The sequence below is a fragment of the Ascaphus truei genome, chromosome 20 (assembly GCF_040206685.1).
Source record: "Ascaphus truei isolate aAscTru1 chromosome 20, aAscTru1.hap1, whole genome shotgun sequence".
Taxonomy (NCBI): Eukaryota; Metazoa; Chordata; class Amphibia; order Anura; family Ascaphidae; genus Ascaphus; species Ascaphus truei.
In genome coordinates this window covers 18,724,234-18,733,019 of record NC_134502.1, presented here as the reverse complement: position 1 = coordinate 18,733,019, position 8,786 = coordinate 18,724,234, and the positions used below count along the sequence as shown (strand labels likewise).

The 8,786-nt window shown below is 50.4% G+C and overlaps 1 protein-coding gene across 4 annotated transcripts in view; it reads right to left on the bottom strand.

Moving 5' to 3' along the window:
• Window positions 1-8,786, bottom strand: part of LPAR2 (lysophosphatidic acid receptor 2) — a 58,698-nt gene that overhangs the window by 27,891 nt on the left and 22,021 nt on the right. Inside the window, exon 1 of one of the 4 annotated variants that reach the window (XM_075577391.1) lies at window positions 2,218-2,329. The exons of 1 other annotated variant lie outside the window; for it this stretch is intronic. The gene's annotated coding sequence lies outside the window, so the exon portion shown is untranslated. Of the gene's footprint in view, window positions 1-2,020; window positions 2,330-8,786 lie in introns of those variants that run through there. 2 more of the 4 variants (XM_075577390.1, XM_075577389.1) reach the window with 2 other exon arrangements.

Below are 8,786 nucleotides of genomic sequence, written 5' to 3'. Positions count from 1 at the left end.
TCCCGGTCTGTAGAGGAACCTTTCTCAAGAGAAGGTAGAGAGGCCAGTCTAAAATTCAATAGCATGGAGAAGAGAGAAGGCCTCCACAGCTAGACATAGGAGTCTGGGCAATGAGTTATGATCTAAAAAGTGACATTACATTGCCTTCCTTTGTCTTTCTAGACATACGGTCTCCTAACCCAGGCAAAGACTCTAGATAACGCCTTCCTATAATCTGTAAAGCGGCATCACCACCTTCCTATGTCTTTCTGGAGATGTGACCTATAGGTATGGACACTTAAGGCCTTACCCATGATCTAAAAAAAGGTGCAGACCCCACCTCAAAAAAAAAATGACCTTTGATGGAAATGACAGGTGTGATGACCTTTAAACCACATTGCTAACCTTATTTGACTCTTTTAAACCAGATTGCTAACCTTATTTCACTTTTCTCTTAGTTTTTTGACATTGTTTTTACGTTTATATTGGCAAAGGCCCCACTACCTGCAAGTTGAGTGTTTGCATGGCAACCTTGGCTACTGATTCTCTCACACTCACAAAGGAACACAGAGATGTTTTAACATGCCAGATCAAAGGATCTTTATGGGAGCAAACGTCTCACCCTAATCTTTGCAGATAAAGGTTATTTGAGGTCTCCTAATGTCCACAGGTGACAATTGCCCTGCAGCCATATCAAGTTAGGTTTCAGTCTCTTCGTTTAAGATAAAACGCACATAATCAGGGAACAGTGTAATCTCAAAGAGGTCCCGGAGACAGGCGGTCAATAAAAACCAAGTACCACCCAGGCATGAGCTCACCTGGTTATCCCACTACAAAGGCCAATTCCATTACTACAATTCCTCCCTTGCCCCCTTAATCAACTTTACCACACGTATTTTCATATTTTCTTTGGCTGATTTAATTGCTTTTTCCCCCCCACAACCTCCACCACGCAAACTCATAGGCAGTTTATCATGGCAGGAAGTAGTAACCAGTATGGTCAATTTACGCTGTTTCAAAAACAAACAAACAAACAAACAGAATACTCTACAATATTAAGGGCTTCGTAGTCTGTGTTTTTTGCTAAAAATTCTAAAGTCAAAGAAGGGGGGGGGGTGTAGGGTGATAAACACAGAAGATCACGGATTTGGGGGGGGGGGGGGATTGCTAGTTTTATTGTTGCTGAATGAAAGAGGCAGTTAATGGTTTAAACACTTATTTTCACCCCTCTCTTTTTTTTAAAGGTGCGCTCTCTCTCCCCTCATGCCCTCTTTTCCTATTACTCTCTTTCTCTCCCCCCCATCTCTCTCCCTCTCACCTATCTTGTTTTTGCCCCCCTCTCCTGTGACACACTCACCCCCCTTCTCACACTCCTTACACCTATTTCTCCTTCCCTTCACTCTCCCCCCCCACCACCTCTCTCTCTCTTACCTTCGCTCTCTCTCGCTCTTTCCTTCACCCCCCTCTCTTTGTCTTTCCTCCAGTCTCTCCCACTTCTCTACATTCTCCCCCCTCCACTCTCTCTCCTTCTCTCCCTCTCTCTCTCTCTACCGCTCTACCTCTCTCTCTCTCTCTCTCTCTCTCTCTCTCTCTCTCTCTCTCTACCTCTCTCTCTCACACACACACACTTTTCTCCTTCTTTCCCTCGCTCTCTCACTCTTTCCTTCACTCTCCTCCCCCCCCACTTCTCTGTCTCTATCTTACCTTCACTCTCTCGCTCTTTCCTTAACCCCCCTCTCTTCGTCTTTCCTCCACTCTCTCCCACTTCTCTACATTCCCCCCCCCTCCACTACCTCTCTCACACACACTTTTATCTATTTCTCCTTCTTTCCTTCTCTCTCACTCCTTCCTTCACTCTCCTCCCCAACTTCTCTCTGTGTCCGTCTTACCGTCACCCCCCCTTTCTCTTCGTCTTTCCTCCACACTCTCCCACTTCTCCACATCCTCCCCCCTCCACTACCTGTCTCTCCCCCACCCCTTTTTTTTCTTTCTTACCTGTGTTCCCCCCCCCCCCCTGTCCCACTTCTCCTCGTAGACTCACCCTGTAGCTTCTACGACCCGCACCCACACACCCTCCATGGGGGACCCAGATAACCGCAGCCCCTCTCTCCGCTCTGCGAGAGAGACAGCCTTACCCCTTGATATACAAGTCGCTGCGTGCCGGTGCAGACCTGATCCTGTTATTAAATACCAGCAACCACACGAAGGTGTGACAGCCAGGGGGCGGGAGGGACGCACCTTTCAGGAACAACTACTTTCCTCTGGTTGCAGCAGTAGCTGATGAAGTCTCTTAACCCCTTGGTTTTCTCATTCCACTGGATGACGGGATTTTTGGTTTTTAAAGCCAAAGAGAAAGATAGAAGGTGACACAGCCAGAAGGAACATATGGCCTATGACATCTGTGCCCACCTATTCTCCCTGTCCCCAACCCCCAACCCTGTTCCTTCAGTGTGACAGACAGGACATCCATGGTCAAATTGTAAGCTCTTCACTCATCTGCTGCTGCCTACATCTGGGCGCTGATCTCTCGTTGTGTCCCTGCTAGTCACCTGCGCTCTACCCATAACTGCCTTCTGCCACTGTCTGTCCGCCCATCCATCCATTCCTCTATCCATCCCTCTCTCTCCTCTCTCTCCTCTCTCTCCCCCTCTCCCCCCCCCCCCCTCTCTCTCTCTCTCTCTCTCTCTCTCTCTCTCCCTCTCTCTCTCTCTCTTTCCCTCTCTCTCACTCTTTCCCTCTCTCTCTTTCCCTCTCTCTCTTTCCCACTCTCTTTCCCGCTCTCCCTCTCTCTCCCTCTCTATATCTCTCTCTCCCTCTCTCTCTACCCCTCTCTCTCTCTCTTCCACCCCCTCCTCCCCCCCCCACTTTAAGTCAAACCTTAAAACTCACCATGTAAATGAAAATACCACATGTCTGAGACAGGTTTGCAACCCTGCCTTTCCCCATTATCGCTGAGCAAACAGTGCTTCCACTGCAGCGAAGGATTCTGGGTAATGAGATGCAAATGAGCACAGTGTGGCACTCATAGCTACTGCCCCACACCCACTGTCCCTCCTACCAACCATTGTGGCCAAGCCCTGCCATCTACTGCACTTATTCCCTCACCTGCTGTAAGTCTCCCATCATACCGCTTAGGCTAAGTCGCCGGTGGTGGATGCTGCACGCGCGGCTGGCGTCCTGGCGGCGCGTGCACGGCTTAAAACCGCCATCTGCGGTCTGTAGGGAGCGATGGCTTGGCCAAAACGGAGGGGGGGGAGGCGCAGCTCAAAGCACTGCGCCCCATTGGTCCAAGCTATCTGCCCTCGTATTGGCTCCCAGCGCCCTGCGTCACCGCACGGGAACACCATCGTGTTGTCTCCCCTGCTGGCTGACGCGCCACCGCAGTGCGTGAGCCAACGCGCAAGAAGACACTGGGGCCTGCCTAATTGACGTTAGTGACGCGCACGCCGCCATCACCTGGCCTTAGATTGTAAGCTCTTCGGGGCAGGGATTTCCTCTCCTGTTGTCTGATTTTGTTTGCGCTAATTGTATTGTAAAATCCTGTATTATCTCTTTTGTAAAGCGCCGAGTACATTTTGGGCGCTATATAAATAAAGATATACACACATACGTGCAGCAGCTGTGACGTTCCCCCCCCCCCCTCCGTGACTTCTTTTAGTCATTAAATGCGCAGGTTGGGCGGTTGCCATGGGAACCGACGTCACTTTTAACCACAGGTTGGCGACAAAGGAAGAATTTGAATCGGTTTCCTCTGTGACAAGAGGGGGCAGTGTAGTATTTCTCACTGCAGGATGACTCAGTGCCACAGTCATAAGGGACATATCTTCCCCGTGGCTTCTGTCACACAGCAAGGGAGCTATGGGACATGGAGTCTGTCCCTCCCCCCGCAGGGTGACACAGTGACACAGACAGGAGGGAGCTATGGGACATGGAGTCTGTCCCTCCCCCCGCAGGGTGACACAGTGACACAGACAGGAGGGAGCTATGGTACATGGAGTCTGTCCCTCCCCCCGCAGGGTGACACAGTGACACAGACAGGAGGGAGCTATGGGACATGGAGTCTGTCCCTCCCCCCGCAGGGTGACACAGACAGGAGGGAGCTATGGGACATGGAGTCTGTCCCTCCCACCGCAGGGTGAAACAGTGACACAGACAGGAGGGAGCTATGGGACATGGAGTCTGTCCCTCCCCCCGCAGGGTGACACAGTGACAGAGACAGGAGTGAGCTATGGGACATGGAGTCTGTCCCTCCCCCCGCAGGGTGACACAGACAGGAGGGAGGTATGGGACATGGAGTCTGTCCCTCCCCCCGCAGGGGACACAGTGACACAGACAGGAGGGAGCTATGGGACATGGAGTCTGTCCCTCCCCCTGCAGGGTGACACAGTGACACAGACAGGAGGGAGCTATGAGACATGGAGTCTGTCCCTCCCCCCGCAGGGTGACACAGACAGGAGGGAGCTATGGGACATGGCGTCTGTCCCTCCCACCGCAGGGTGACACAGTGACAGACAGGAGGGAGCTATGTGACATGGAGGAGTCTGTCCCTCCCCCCGCTGGGTGACACAGTGACACAGACAGGAGGGAGGTATGGGACATGGAGCCTGTCCCTCCCCCCGCAGGGTGACACAGTGACACAGACAGAAGGGAGCTATGGGACATGGAGTCTGTCCCTCCCCCCCGCAGGTTGACACAGTGACACAGACAGGAGGGAGACATGGGACATGGAGTCTGTCCCTCCCCCCGCAGGGTAACACAGTGACACAGACAGGAGGGAGACATGGGACATGGGGTCTGTCCCTCCCCCCGCAGGGTGACACAGTGACACAGACAGGAGGGAGCTATGGGACATGAAGTCTGTCCCTCCCCCCATACATTGAAACAGATAGAAGTAGCCCATGTCCCACCAAGTCTGTGCAGAACAGGAGTTTGCACAGGCAAAACCCGGCTATCCTCTACTCTACTGCCTCTAAAATAGACAGGGTGAGCTAGAGACTGAGTAAACATTGAATTGACAAGTCTCCCCAACCCCCCAAACCCTTTAGCAGCAATACTACTGCCCTCCCCTTTTATTCCCCCTTATTTGTATATGTAAAGCCTGTGACATTCTTTCCTAAGCTGGCAATCATTTGGTGCTCCTGTTATAAGGCTATAAAAATCCTGATTGTGTGCCTAACAAAATGGCCACCGGCTTCTAACGTTGTGCTGCAGTCTGTGAAATGCGGCAGTTGATAGGGGTGCGCAAAGTTTTGGCACTGCGCCCCCCCTGCCACCGCTCCTCCCGTGCTCGCACCCCCCCTTGCCTTGCCAAAGCATCAAATAATGCGGTGGGGTCATGTGACATCACGTGGGCCCCGCTGCGTCATTTGATGGTGCGTCGCCACAGCAATGCATCTTATGAGCCAAGGTCGGATAGAGTTTGAGCACCCCTGATCTAACATTATATTACTAGAGAAAGTGTAACACATAATTGTTAGATTTTTCAGAGTAATAGACAGCTTGCTGTTTGGAACACAGCAACAGATCTGTGTGTGATACTTTGTTGCCAAAGGGCAGCAGTAAAAAAAAAATTGTGTGTCAGAGCCTGTTTCGAAAGAGGAAGTGGATATGACTTTCTAAATAGTTGCTGTAACAACCAAAGGATGATCAGTAGATTAAAAAAAACACATTAAAAATAGCATTACAGGCAGTCCTCGGTTATCCGACACAATGCGTTACTCAAAATAGCGTTGTAAAGTGAAACGTTGTAAAGCGAAACACATTTTCCCACAGGAACACTGTTTAAATGAAAGGTTCCGTTCCTGAAGGCATTTTTAACACAAAAATACACCAAATATTTGACGCAGGCAATAAGATACGCAGCACACACATAAATTATATAGTGTATATACTGTATTATATATATAATATAACATAATAAATAATATATTATTATATAGTATACGCTCTTACAACGCTTTGCAACGTTGTTTATGTGAATGTGTATATATATATATACACACTGATGAGACCCATCAAGGTCGAAACGGCTGTCTGTGGGTGGTTTTCTGGGTATGCACCTTAACCCTGGCTGTGCTCAAAGCTGTGACCATGCAGCAAGCTTAAGCCTATAGGGAACCATGTTAAAAATGGTTATTGAGGCAAAAAGTGACACTGTGTGCTCATTTGCATGTCATTTCCCAGAATCCCTTGCTGCAGTGTAAGTGCTTGTATGCTGGGTGATAATGGGGAAAGGCGGGGTTGCAGACCTGCCTAAGACATGCAGATGAGCATACAGTTATATTTGCATATATATATATATATATATACAGTGGTTGACAAATCACCAAAAAATCTACTCGCCACACAAAAAAATCTACTCGCCACACAAAAAAATCTACTCGCCACCTAGTACCAAACGTGTGCTGCTTGGGCCAATATTTACTCGCCCGGGGGTTAAATCCACTCGCCCGGGGCGAGCAAATGTATAGGTTTGTCGAACACTGTATATATATATATATATATATATATATACACACACACACAACGTTGCAAAGCGTCGTAAGAGCGTTGGATAAGCCATTTTGGCGTTGTAAAAATGAACATAGGTATGCATTGCATAGCGTTGGATAAGCCATTCGTTGTAAAGCGAAGCGTTGTAAAACGAGGACTGCCTGTAGTCTCATCTGGGTAATTGCTACTTTTGTTTTTACCCAAATCTGACACTTATAATAAATATTTGTTTTACAAGATGTCAAGTTAGGCTTTGCCTATAGCGCCGCCGATGGCGACAGCGATACGATGGGTGACGTCGCCGGAAAGGTCGGCCGCATCGCGGGATTCCCGCAATTTGATTTGCTCAAGGGCCGTCACGTGACGCGATGGCCCTTGAAAAAATCAAATGTTGCCGCCGGCGGGTTTTCGCGACGTCGCTCCGTCGCTTGTCGCCGGCGCGTGCACTATAAGCGCACGCGGCAGCGGCAATGCGTTTGTTTTCGGGCGAATTCGCGTCGCCGTCCCCGACACAATAAGCACGGCCTTAAACTTCTCTCTCTGTCTCTCTCTTTTCATGTCTATCTCTCTCTCACTCACTCCAACACTTTCCTTCTCACACACACTCTTCATTATTATCTCTGTCCCTCTCCCACACACTCTTTCTTTCTTCCCCCCCTTCCACACACACTCTCTATCTCTCTGCCCCTCTTCCACACACTCCTTCCCCCCCTCTCCTCCCACACACACTCTTTCTCTCTCTGTCCTCTCCTTCCACACACACTCTCTATCTCTCTGCCCCCTTCCACACACTCACCCCCCTCTCCTCCCACACACACTCTTTCTCTCTCTCTCTCTCCTCTCCCACGCACACTATCTATCTCTCTGCCCCGCTTCCACACACTCTCCCCCCCTCTCCTCCCACACACACTCTCTCTATTTCTCTGCCCCCTTCCACACACTCACCCCCTCTCCTCCCACACACACTCTTTCTCTCTCCCCTCTCCCACGCACACTATCTCTCTGCCCCGCTTCCACACACTCCTTCCCCCCCTCTCCTCCCACACACACTCTTTCTCTCTCTGTCCTCTCCTCCCACACACTCTCTCTCTATCTCTCTGCCCCCTTCCACACACTCACCCCCCTCTCCTCCCACACACACTCTTTCTCTCTCCCTCCCCTATCCCACGCACATTATCTATCTCTCTGCCCCGCTTCCACACACTCTCCCCTCCTCTCCTCCCACACACACTCTCTCTATGTCTCTGCCCCCTTCCACACACTCACCCCCTCTCCTCCCACACACACTCTTTCTCTCTCCCCTCTCCCACGCACACTATCTCTCTACCCCGCTTCCACACACTCTCCCCCCCTCTCCTCCCAAACACACTCTTTCTCTCTGCCCCCCCTCCCACACACACTCTCTCTATCTCTCTGACCCCTTCCACACACTCACCCCCCTCTCCTCCCACACACACTCTTTCTCTCTCCCCTCTCCCACGCACACTATCTCTCTACCCCGCTTCCACACACTCTCCCCCCCTCTCCTCCCACACACACTCTTTCTCTCTGCCCCCCCTCCCACACACACTCTCTCTATCTCTCTGACCCCTTCCACACACTCACCCCCCTCTCCTCCCACACACACTCTTTCTCTCTCTCTCCCCTCTCCCACGCACACTACCTATCTCTCTGCCCCGCTTCCACACACTCTCCCCCCCTCTCCTCCCACACACACTCTTTCTCTCTGCCCCCCCTCCCACACACACTCTCTCTATATCTCTCTGCCCCCCTTCCACACACTCTCCCACCCTCTCCTCTACACTCTTTCTCTCTCCCCCCCCTCTCCTCCCACACACACTCTCTCAATCAAATCAAATCAGCTTTATTGGCATGACGAAAGAACATTTCAGTATTGCCACAGCGTGAATAATAGGGGGTGGGGGACAATAATGACACAAATACTAGAGGGTAGGGTATAATGATTGCACGGTATATGGGTAACAATTTCACACAGGGATGTGAGGGTTAGTGGACGTCTCTCAGCTTGTGGCAGGTGCTGATATAGTGTGCAGCCAGTTCTGCTGTGGTTTCATCTTCTCCCAGGAGGATCGCTATTTTTTGGATCTCCTCTATATTATTAAAGTTCTGGATAACAACAGTTAGTTTCTCTAGGTGGGCACTCCTCACTTCAGAGTATTGTGTGCAATGCAACAGGAAGTGTGTTTCATCTTCTACCTCTCTGTTGCAGGGTACATGCAACTACACACGCAGGGTTTTCTTGATAAGGCTTATTTATTTAGCCTTAAATTATACAGCACACAAAACAAAAATAG